This window comes from Mastomys coucha, unplaced genomic scaffold (assembly GCF_008632895.1).
Source record: "Mastomys coucha isolate ucsf_1 unplaced genomic scaffold, UCSF_Mcou_1 pScaffold18, whole genome shotgun sequence".
NCBI lineage: Eukaryota > Metazoa > Chordata > Mammalia > Rodentia > Muridae > Mastomys > Mastomys coucha.
Window position 1 is genome coordinate 45,840,972 of NW_022196900.1, and position 13,130 is coordinate 45,854,101.

At 40.2% G+C, this 13,130-nt stretch overlaps 1 protein-coding gene across 3 annotated transcripts in view; it reads left to right on the plus strand.

Moving 5' to 3' along the window:
* Positions 1-13,130, plus strand: part of Adamtsl1 (ADAMTS like 1) — an 895,122-nt gene that overhangs the window by 506,398 nt on the left and 375,594 nt on the right. The gene's annotated exons all lie outside the window — the stretch shown is intronic.

Consider the following 13,130-nt stretch of genomic DNA (forward strand, 5'->3'; position numbering starts at 1 on the left):
GTAAATAAGAGGGAATATTGATATGTCAGTTAGCATAAAATGAAATTACAGAAAAAAATTATACGTATCTTAAGCATATAGCAAAAATGATCAATTATACACAAAGAAGAGAAGAACTTCTACAGGGAATAGTTTCACCGCTGGTGCATCTCTCTGTCCGCAAGAAGCCAGAATAGAGTCTGAGAAGTTCTTTAGACAAAAGCACAGGAAGCTAGAGAACAAAGAGGACTGGGAAAAAGCTACTGGGCTTTCCCTTTCCCCTCAGGATACAAAAAGAATTCCGACTTGTAATTTTCTTTATACACATTGTGTTTCAATTTTAAAAAAGTTCTTTTTACCTCGAGAATTCTTCAGTTTGCTTACATTCTGTCTTAGCTCATACACGATCACCAGTAGGCACAGTTGACATCCACTCTCCTCCAGGGACAGAAGAGAGGATGTGCCTGTGTCTCAACAATGAGATCTAGTCCATGCTTGAGGCTGGGGTCAGTGACCTTGGCTTCTGGGGTTCTAAATTACAAGGTGCATGCAGTGCTGCCTCTCGGGCCTTTGAAGAATAAACCTGCCCACTCACATTCTACCCAGTCTCTGCTCTTGTCCAGGTTGACCATCAGATCTCAGGGTTTTAAAGAAGATGGGCTTTTAAAGCACTTTGAAAAACTCTTTTTATTGAAATCAATAGTTTGAAAAGATTTGTGTGTGTGATCATAGGAATAAATAATACAACCTAGGGGTGATTTAGTGCATATATTCCAACAATAAAATATAAACACATGCACGTGCACGCACGCACACACACACACACACACACACACACACACACACACACACACACAATGTTTTACCCGACAATTGCATCCTTATTATGTGGGATATACCTGTATTTCATTAGCTATTTTTCTCTTGTTTTTGATGCTTGTAATAAAATGCCTATTCTCTGATTTATTGCTGGATTAACTCATGTTTAAATGGCAACTTACTTTCCCTATAGAGGTATGAATATAAGATGTGAGTACTTGAGTGTAAAGCTTGTAGATTCAATTATGGCACATGCTAGCTTCTTCTTGACTTAGTTCATAAGATTTCCAGAACATTCCTTAGAGAAAACAGCTTAATTGAGGTTTAATATATGCTTAGTAGGGTTGGTCCAGGAGATGCTGACTGAAGAGGCATTCTGTCCAATGGTAATGGGAAATCTGAGTGACTTGCAAAAGTATGCTTTCCTCATGGGTGAGTTTTTAAGGCCAGAGCAATAAAATCTTGGATCTTGAAAGGACTGGATCAGTTCTTTGATTTTTATGACAAAAATATTTTCCTGCATGTTTGGAGTACAAAGTCTTGTTTCTGTATCAACAGTATTTCAATAAACAATATTGCCGCTTTGAGAAGATATGTTTTAAACAAAAGAAACCTTTAAAAATAAAAGTTGTATGTTTTTCTAAAAGTTGTCATAATTACTGAATTACAGAGATCACCCTGTTATTATAATTCACACATCTGTTTGAGACAATAGTTCTACATGTTCAAACCATCCATTATTTAAACTTTCATCAAGTATCAACTTGAGAACTTAATATCTGCTGTCAGCCACATCATATTGGAATAAGATATACATTTTTTTCTATGTTAAAATGATAGTATCCAGGAAATAATACATCACAAACAAAGTGTCCTTTGTATTTCATTGTTCCTTACTGGTGTTTTATTGGGCATACCAGGCGTGCCACCCTGATCCCTAGTTCGATGCTGAGGATGATGCTATTTATATTACAAACACACTGCTTCCCCGGAGACCTCATCTTAGTAGTTATTTTAATCATAAGCATTAAGTGTGTACCTTAGAACAGTGCTGTTTGGTGTGTTTGGGTAGCAGTGGTGACCAGGAGAAGCTAAGTTCCTACAATTAGAGAATTTACATGCAAACATCTACAAATCATCACACATTGCTAATCAAGGTAGTTAACTAAACCCATCAGGCTTACTCAGATTCTATAGGAAAATATTAAAGTATGTCGTTTTATTTAAAAAAAAAATCTATCCCTGATTCTCTTAAAGGGAAAGGCCTCCAATGTTCACTTGGAACGTTATTTTAAAATGAGAGCTCACTAGCCCCTATTGCTAAGAGTTTGGGACAGCAATCACAAAGCTAGGTTCCTCTCATTCAGACTTAACTAACAACTGAAAAAGACAGGGAGGGAAGACAGGGATAAAGGAAGTCTGCAAGGGATAAAGCTTCTAGTGGCAAAGGATGATGCTCTCAGAATGAAGAAGAGAGCAGGTGAAGTGAGTATAGACTCCAGATTCCCCAGCAGATTGCCTTGGACAAGGGTGAGCACGCTAGGGGAAGGTTAAGAGTATCCCCCTCTGGGACGTGGTGGGTTCCAGCAGAAGTAGAGGAAGTGTTGGCATTCGCAGTCCAGAGCTGCATTGTTTTGATGCTCTGACTCAAGTTTGAAGCATGACATTTCATGATCAGCTAAGCCGCTGAGCAACCACACCCTACTCTTGGCAAAAATATAGATCATATTATATTACGAAAGCGAACACAATGGAAAGTTTTCTTCAAATAATAAATAAACACTGTATCTTATTTATAAATCTTGTCAAGGATTCTTCAAGGACTTGCCCAGCTCCCTGACAAAAACCCTGTTTGTTTGCTGCAGTGATGCTGCCAGAGGAACTGTCTGAAGAGCCCGCCCTCTTTCAGGTTTAGCTTCCTCAGCCTGAATCCACCCGGCTGGCCTGTGAGTGGTAAAAGTAAATGCAGGTTTACGGTTGGAGAGAGGCCAGGACACTCCAAAGTGAAGCAGACAGTTGTGAAGAATTATTTATGGCAGGTTGTGTGATGCCTGTGTTGTACTCTGATTTAATAGGGAGAAAATGAAATCTGAGGCAGAGTGAATTCAATTTCCAAATTTTACTGGGTGTACATACAGGCTTTACCTTGGGGTGCTGCGGCTCTCCCGCCGACCCCCCGACCCAGGCTTCTTCTCATAGCTTTCATATGTTGCAAAAGTAATTTCTTCCTTGAACAGACCCTTGAAGATTTTGCATGACAACACTCTTGATATCCACAGAGCAGAGAATTCTCCTGTAAACAAAATCCCATTCCATTGCTAAGAAATGTATTAGTAAAGTATGTATTCTTCAGTATCAATTTTTATTATTTATTATATTTTTAAGTATTTTTTTAAAAATTGTGGAATTGCTGATAATATTCCATGATTATATTTTTCTTTTTGGTGAGAAAACTCAATGACTTGGCCATGGTAGTTGTTTTTGATTTATTGATTATTGATTTATGGTAGAATTTGAATATTTTTAGACATATGTTTCTATTTTCATTAACTAATAAAATATGCACATCTCAATCATATACAGCATATCTTTAAAATATGTATGACCTTGTGAGTGGCTAAATTGAGCCAATCAGCACATAGTTTACCTCACATATTACCACTGCCTTATGACATTACTAGCAGACATATACATTATTCTTGTCTACATGTAAGGTAAATTTAGATTAATTGATTTTACCTCTTAATTTAATCTGCCCAACTCTTGTCTTAGAAAACTTGTAACCCAGAATAAAAATGTAAAAGAGAATAGAATCACATGCATTTGCAAAGTAGTGTCTTACCTTTATCTGTGGATTAGAGAACTCAGGTATAAAACTATTGAAGTAGAACATGGCAGGGAGTCACAAGAGTGGTCCTTGCAAAGTAGGGAAAAGGGAGCAGGCATTTTGCTTCATTGATGAACAGGTGGAAGACATTTATAAACATCTACGGATGTTCATACCTGAAGATATTTGTGCGCATTTATATGAAGTCTGCATGCTAAAGTGTGACTAACACTATCTATATGCATGTGTGTTTGCTAAGCCCTCTGCTAGATACTGGAAAACCACACTTAAATGATTCCCTCAATCACATAAATAGATGCAAATGCAAGTAGACAGATACCTGATACCTTGAGCAGCATAAGTCCTCTGCAAGAATGCAGACTAACTCACATATCCAGGGGGAGTGAGTGGAGCACAGCCTCAGACACAACCTTGGAGAGAACTGAGGCCCAGCTCTACCTGTGAAGACAGTGTGGGGAGCAGATCCCCAGGTCTTGATAGCTGGCCTCTTGCCTTTAGGATGAGCTAGCAGTGTGCTGGGTCTCCAACTGTAAAAAAAAAAAACAAGCCGTGTTTACCATCACATCAAGTTGCAGGTCGCTCAACTCAAAGCAGGAGATAACTTGCATGGATTTTATATAGGTAAATTGGGTTTTCCTTTAACTTTTTTTCCTGTTCTTTAAAAATACATTGTGGTAAACATATATAACATGAAATTTACCAGTGTAGCCATCTAGGCTGTATTAAGCACTACTGAATGCACTCACGGTATTGGACCATCCATCCTCCTCCTCAACTTTCTCATCCTCACCATCTTCAACTCTGAACCATTAAACATTGATCCTGTTTCTCTAAGTCCTGAAAAGCACCATCTCCCCCTGGCTCTGTGAATCTAATTATTCTAGGCATATTAAGTAGGTGGGTCACACATGCCTCGTGGCTCATCTGTGCTGTAACCTGAGTCAGAATTCCCTTCCTGTTTCAGGCTGAGGAATATTTCATCATAGGTAATGTGTTGTTTAACTGCTCATTTGTCAGCAGGCATTTGGGTTGCATCTGCCTCTGACTGTTGTACATAATGCTGTGTTGAACATATATGTACAAACACTTCTTAGACTGTTCTCCTTTCTTTGGAGTACATATCCAGGAATGGAATTACTGAACTATAACACGACTCTTCATTTAATTCTTTGAGTAAATCAGCTAATGCTTTTAAATGTATGACTTCAGCAGACACTGATGGGGCTTATGTGTGATGGAAGACAAGATCTACTGCCTTCAAAATCCTATTTGAGGGTTTTACAATGTTATCTTTTGGCAATAATAACAACAGTTAATGCCCAGACTGTCTTTGCCAGGCTCCTAGAGTCACGCGGCATGTTTGTCATCTCCAGCTTCACTGACTTTAGGGCTGTAAGTAGCCAGGCCAAGCAGAATCAGATGCAGACAATACACTGTAACATCAGGACTTAGACTCTCTGTGTTCCTCATCTGTCCCTATGTCATCGTTGCAGGAGGTGGAGGAAGGAATTACTCCACCTAAGTCAGAGACTGGATTAGTGAAAACAGAGCTAGGATATCAGAGTGTGTTACTTCCGTTCCACTAAGGGGGTGAACTGGATGGTGGGGCAATGAGCTCACAAGGAATAATTGGCTTGTGTAAGGAAAAAATATAAGGCTTTGAAAGTTAGTCATGATAGACAGCAAAAGTCAGACCGGTCACCTCAAGAACAGCGTCTTGGCACCAAGATATCACCGTGGAATTTGGCGGTCTCACGAAGTGGGCATTGACATCTGCTTCCCCATCGGAATTACAGTGGTTGTGTTATTGTTGTTGCTACTGCTGCTGCTGGTGGTGGTAGTGGTTATAAATCATCTTTTCCCAAACAAGCTGAAAGGTTGTTTGGAGCACAATTGCAATACAAAAACTGAACAACCTACATGGGATATCAAACTACACAACTCAGAAGACAAGGTGAGAAGAGTTTTTAAACCTAGGGGCTGCGGAAAGTGAGACAACCGAGTACAGCCACTGTTCTGAGCTTCCCAGCAGTAAAGGACAGAGAGAAGCCCAGAGACTTACATGGTTGTTGTTACCTAAAATAGGAAATGCAGTAACCAGGCAAAGACAGGCTTTCCACATTTGACCATTACCTTCTAAGAATTTGTCAGAGGCATTTTTATATTATTGAGCAGGGAGGGCAAAATCATCTTAGATACTTTAAGATCTCAGGAGCACTTGGTTTATGTGTTTCTAAGATCAATATTAGCCATACTGTTCCTTCATAGATCATCTGAGATTATTGTGCAAAAGGCCGATATGAAATGGTGGGGCTAGGGACTTACTTAGCTCTGTCTGCCTGTTTAATTGCTTTTGCATACATTTTGCTGCTCCTGGGTTTTAAGCTTATGGATATCAAACACACATCTTTCTCTCACTGAAGGCTACAGGAGGGGATTCCAGGTGCATCTTGCTGTTTGAGGGAGTTGGGAATGGAAGGCTCCTTCCATGGTAACCTTGTGGTATAAGAAGGCTGCTCCAGTCTTCACACCAGCATTCCAGCCAGAAAATCAGGAAACATGAAGCAAGGGATGGCTCTCTCCCTGTGGGCACATCATTTAGAGCTTCACTCCCTCCCTCTGCTTCCACCATCTTGGTGTGCATTTGGTCTCATGGGCACACATGCATGGGTCTCCCATGCAGTCTGGGTCGCCCTGCACATAGACTTTATTACCAAAATAAAGAAAAGGTATTGGAAGCAGTCACTGATATTGAATGGACTTGCATACATTAATCAGCTTGCATGGAGATAATGCACATGCTAGTTAGCTTGATTTATCTACTTTACAGAGTACACTTATGTAAAACCATTCTGTTGTACATCATAACTATATGTAATGTCTGGCAAATTTAAAAAGCAAATGACTTAGAAAATAAACTAGTAATGTTAATTTAAATTAAGAAATTTCTTGTAGTCATTTCATTATTTACTAGGTTCTGCTAACTATTTTGCATAGCCATGTCCCCATCAAGGACCGTCTGAGAATGACCTTGTCATTCTCACAGGGTAAGCTTGTTGGCTGCTTCTCTTAAAGACAAGAATCCCCACGGTTGGCACCTGTGTCCTGACCAGCTGTTTTCCAAAGCTCCTGTGGCTAGCTACCATCTTATAGTCTAAATGGGAATAACACGGCTCCTCCCACACTCCAGGCTTCCCAGCACTGCTCATTTCTGTGCTGGGAAAACAGATTTGGATTCTAATGGGGCGGAAATAGACGTGTAAAAAAGACAAATCTCTGGCTTCCTTTACCTGAGTTTCTCTACCACACCCTATCTTTCCCCACAGGACACCTGCATCCATGGTGAATGTTTTGTTGTCTTTGGCATTTATCCAGTTCTCTGAGTTGTAACCTTAGTTTGCTTTCCTTTTTTTGAATCATACTTACAAGTTCCAAATTCCTTCATGAAAGTCTTTGCTAAGACGACCACCATAATTCAAGAAGGAAACAGATTCCAAGTCCTTTCTGGAAATTATATATATACATATATATATATATGTATATATATAAAGTCAGCACAGAAACTAACCCTAAGTATAGGAGATGGTGCTCATGTTAATTTGGTTGCATTATCTATTTTACACAGTATATTTATTTTAGGCTATTCTGCTGTACATCATAAGTATATTTAATTTAATTTTTGTCAAAATTAAAAAGCAAAAATTAAAAGGTGAAAGGAAAATAAACTAACTCATGGTGATTTAAATTAAGAACTATCTTTTGTCATTTAATTATCTGATAGGTCCTACTAACTCTTCATCACAATGTTTATAACTGTCACATGAGATTATTTTAACTTTGTATTGAAACCATTAATATATTTATTAATTTGGAAACACAACTGAATTAGCAGGAAAAAAGAAGACCAATGATCTATTCTGGTTTTGAGGAAAAGTATTCTGATTTTCCATGATTTGGGTACTTGGCTGAAATTCAAATTATACCTTACATTCAATCTATATTTTTTTCTTAGTTTTAGAGACTTTCTTTTCTTTTGCAGTGTTCCTGATGCTTTTCTTCTGATTCTTTTTTTTTTTCTGACTTGCTTTTCTTTGTCTCTCCCATACTCTGTGGACATATGTTAATTTGCTCACAAGAAAGAAGTTTGACAAAAATACCTGTCCACATGGGGGAGCAGTTTTTCAGGGGTTCAGGGGAAAACAATTACAGTTTGCCACTGAAGCCAGATACACACTTAAAGCTAAAATTACAATTTAGAGTATAGAAAGATGCCGTCACAGGGGGAAAGATGGCCTTTAAAGTCATGAGGAGTCAAAGAAGTCAGAAATAACCATGATCAGACTGCTAAACTGTCTACCCTACAAAAACAATGATAAAAAGGATCAACAGCGAAAACATTTTCTATCAGAACAGTGTCTCATATTGGTGATGGCTAAAGAATGCCTACAAATATCTAAAATCAGCGTCGCGCAAGCGAAGGGACAAAAGGAGAGCTTCAAAGAACTCATGCCTTAGAGCAGTGGCTTCCAATCTGTGGGTCTCCACCCACTGTGGAGTCAAACATCAGGCATCTGCATATCAGATATTTACATTGCAAATTCATTTGTAACAGGGGTAAAACTAAGTTATGACATAGCAACAAAATAATTGTATGGTTGTGGGTCACCACAGCATGAGGAAGTGTATTAAAGGGTGGCAGACTCAGGGCAGCATTAGGAAGGTTGAGAACCACTGGCTTGGAGCAAGCCTTCCTGGAGGAGGGGATACTGAACTACACTTTGACCAGCAGGACAGTGCTAGCACAGAAGTCGTCAGCAGCCAGGACAGAGTGAGTGGGTACACAGGAGCAGAACAGGTCTGGCATAACCGGAGGTCTGCAGCGGGGCTGGAGGGCAAATTTCTTTTCTCTTAGACTGAAAGTAGGTCACGGAGGACCTTGAATGCCACACAGAGGAATTCAGCTTTTTGTTTTACATCCTGCTTACTCTGTATTGTCTATAAATCTGTTAACAGTCCTTCACCTTATTGTCTGGCTCTGGGATAATTATTTTATCTGTGAAGAATGATGTCATGGAAATAGTATCGAACTAAGAATCAAGGCCCTTGGATTTATATATTACACTTGGGTCTAATACACGGACATTGCAACCATAATTCAAACCTCAGCAATTACATTGATAAGTCACTCTGTATCAAAAGGAGCCACAATAAATAAATAAATAAATAATAAAGCCCGTTTCACTCCTTCCAGAATCCTTAAATTGTGCACACGGTAAGTATGTACTGAGCATTCATTCATTATCATTCAGTAGTAAACCTCTGAGATCCATTCCCTAGTTCTTGCTATGTAGAATAATGAAGAACCCTGGCTTCAAGCTCACAGATCAGAAACGAATCTGTCTTTTCAGTTCCATCAAGTATTTGCTTCTAAGTTTTGTTTTGTGGTTTGTAAGTGAGGAATTATGTACTGTGGTAAGAGTCTAAATTATGATCATTTTCCGACAGAAATTCATTAAAATGTTCAATACAGAGAACACATCAGAGCAGAAAAGCAAAGAGAAGAAGCTCATGTATCTTTAGGTTGGTAATGCTTCCTTGACATCTTTGTATCAAGCTATAAAGCTAATCAATATGTCTGTCTTTAGGATTGACAAAAGAATTGCAATAAGGAATATACACAAAGTACTTATGGTTGTGCCTCAGACCTCACCGAAGGCTCATCAAATGTAGCTATTATTCTGCCAGTGGTCCCTGGGAAATATGCAACTTTAGTATGCCTATTTATTGCATGAGAGTAGCAGTTCTTTGCAGGTTTTAGATAAGGGTCATGCTTTATCTCACCAGTTTCTCCAAAGGATGACTTGAAACTTGCAGGGAATATACTTTGGTGTTGAATGGATACTGGGTGAATTGAAATCTGTGCCCAGATTCCAGTTCTGCCCTCAAGAATGCAGTCTGCCTCTGTTTAAGTCTTCTGCTGTTGCTCTGCCCTCTGTCCAGATTACCCACTAATACTGAGACCTTCCGTATAGCCCCATGGGAAAAACAAGGCTGGCTTGCTTTGATACTGTATAGAGATGGCCGTCTCTGCCTCCTCAAAGGAGAGAACGTAGGCCTTACTCAGCTCCACAAAGCCCTTCTTGAGACTCTCCAAAAAAAAAAAAAAAAAAACCATATCTGTGTCCTACCATTTCTGCTACTGCAGGGCTAAGCAAAGAAGTCCAACCTCAAGGACCAGACAGGTGGCTCTGAAGCAAAAGCTGTGAGGCGTTTTCCTTAGGGAGTGAAATTCCGAAAGTTTAGCTCACTCTTTCCTGCCATAAAGCACCCTGACTGTTAACAGCTTGCTGCTGTCCAAGCCGGTGTTTTTTAAATTAAGTATTGTTAAATCCATACCGTTTGGAATGATGCTTCAGACAGCCCTGACACTGGCTCTCGCCGCTGCTTTCATTTCACCTAATATATTGTGCATGGAACCGGGAACCAAGCTGACGGCTGCCACAGCTTCTGGGGGCTGCTGTGCACCGACTCTTGCAGACGGCTTTAATTTAGATACCTGGAGAGGAAAAAAGGAACGCGGCCAACGCCCTGCTCAGTGCCATAAGTGGTCTTTCCCCAGCTGCCGTAACTATGATCTACATTACCTAGGGTTTATGTTATTTTTCCCTTGGCCCTTAAAAGCTCTTAGAAGTGACAAAGTTGGGAGACAGAAGCTATAGACTAAAACAAGATACTTTCCAGTGCCAGGTAAGCTATATGCACAAGAAGCCCTGGTCATCTCCATTTCTCCTCTCCCACAAGCATTCCTGTCTAGCCCAGCCCCTCCACCCAGTGCCAGCCTCTGAACCTGTGCATGTGTAAATAAGTAGATACAAATGTGTTTATAATGGAATGAGATGAATGGATTTGAAGTCAGAAGACCCTGCTTCTGGGGCTGGCTCCAGCTTGTGGGCCCTTTGTCAGGTGGTCTCTTTGAGCCTCAATGTCACACATATTGGACAGTAGGAACACTTAACAGCTCCACAAAGTACCCCCAAAGTATCCAAAGTCACAGCAACTTTAGAAATTCTGTTAGCTCATCTTAAAACGTTTCCCCAGTGACTCAAACTCAAGTTGATTTTTTTAAGTTATGTTGGCATGTCATCTCCCTTATACTACTTGAACCACAGAGCAAGCAACTGTTTTTTCTTGTTTCTCTTGGTACTTCTCATAGAAAAGAAAATGTTGTCATCAAAATAACCACACTTAAGACACTGGGATGGGTATCCTCCACAAGTTTGACTCACAATCAAGGTCTTGACTAAACTGCTGTATTATTCCAGGGTTTCATTGTAGGGACCATCTTGCTGTGTGATGACATGATGCCAAAAAGTCAGAAGAATATTTCCAGAAAGAAGACTCCAGAAGTGAGCAGGAGTGGTATTTTCTGATCCTGCCAATGTTCTTTCCCTACAAATAGCATCTTGCTGCTCACAATGTCACAGTATTCCTTGATTTCAATAATTTACAGGATTCCTTCTCTCACACTGTTCTTCTTTCTAGTTTGACACTGTCTAATGAGTGAGTTTTCATGGGAAGACAAAGGAAGTAGTGCTGAGTGAGATGTTCCATTTTGCAGAAATGGCTAGAACTCTTCAGCTAGTAACTCAAGAGGTTGAGAAAACCATGCGGCCGACTGTTCCTCTGTGTGTGTGTGTGTGTGTGTGTGTGTGTGAGAGAGAGAGAGAGAGAGAGAGAGAGAGAGGAGAGAGAGAGAGAGGAGAGAGAGAGAGAGAGAGAGAGAGAGAGAGAGAGAGAGAGAGAGAGCGCACATTGCCTAGGATCAAGCTTATTTCAGTTTATCACCCTTTCTTGGTTGAGGTGAGGATTTCAGCCACCTATCTAACATAGCTGCATTGTTTAGCTTTTGTGCATTCAGTACTTTTTCAGAGACTTGTAAAACTACTCATTCTAAAAGGGAAAATTATATTTCGAAATTAGGACCTTCTGGGTTAGAGATGTGTACTATCAACTTTCCAAGTTCAGCATAAAGTATTAAGGGCCAAGGTGAGTCCTCATATGCCCTAGACTTTCGTGACAGACTGGAAGTGGGATCTTTAAAAGCTCCTCACTAACTAGTATACCACATGGAAGGAGTAACCAGAGCTGAGCAACCTGCTTTTCTTCACCTCTTTGCAAAGCCTCGGGCAGGTGTGTATATGGCAGGCCTGCCTGTATTTGCACGCCCATGCCCATTACAGTGAGGTAGTTTTTTAATAACAAAGGGGAGGAACATGCATTCTAAGTGCCCTCTGCCTTCTCTGTGTATTTCTGGGCTGACAGATCTGCAAGGAAGCACTTCTCCTCTGGAAATGGGGTTATGCTTACTGCTTTATTCTTTATTCCAAATGGAATGAGTTCCTGGGCTGATAAGGAGGAAAGACAACTATATTGAATACTTAACACCTGTCTAATATGTTAGTAAAAATCCGCCTGGCCCACTCAGGCTTTGCTTGATGTGAATGAAACAGGCTCCCAATCTTCTGGCCTTTTCCTGTAGCCATGTTGTCACTCTGGAGCTCATTAGTACTTCCTACAGCTGGATTGCACCTCGGAGGTCAACCTATCTGGCCCTATTTCCACCATGAAGAGGAAAGAGGTGGTACCCAACTCATGACTTTTTTTTTTTTTTTTTTTTTTTTTTTTTTTTTTTGTCATAGCAGCTCTGAGAAAGCCTGAGTCAGGTGTCCATTGAAGAATGTTTGAGGTTAAGTGAGGGTAAAATCACCCTTTCTTTCCTAACAAGGGCTAAATCAGATAATTAAAAATTGTCAAGGTGTCAAAACCCAGAAGTTGTTTCACAACAAATTTCAACATCAACACCCTCATCCTGGAGTCTTTGTCAAGGGTTTCTTTTAAACTAGGGGCTCTAAATGAGTCTTGTTATACCTTTAAAACTCCTAAGTATTAGATGTTTCAAATTGTCAGTCCACAAAGAAAGGCTTTACCAGCCCTTTATTTTTAAACGGAGACTCCCATACAGAAAATAACTAAAGCCATTGTTAGGTTTAGTGAGGACCTTTCCAAACCATCTATAGTATTCTTTTCCAAACTCAAAAGGGAAAATAAAAAGGCACTTTATAGAAGAGGAAGAGAACGCTAGCACCGAATACATTTAAAGGGCACATTCAGTCCCGACTAGGGCTTGGTCCCTTTATAGCATATGTTCTATATTGACGGGGATTAAGTTTCTCTCCTGAATGGAACAATACACCGTCACAGGGAGCTACTGTACTTTCCAGAGCAACAGACACCAGCCCAAGCAAATGGCAAACAGAATCGCGTCTCACAGAGCACTAACCAGGTTGGTTCAGAGCGCAGCCCTGCTTCCTCTTTGAGCTTTGCGCTTCTGCCTCTGCACATCTCTCCTCTTGGGCTCAGCTCCTTGCTCCCTTGCCTTTCAGTCCCTTTCCCTCGTTTCTGCTCACACTGTTCACTTTCTCTG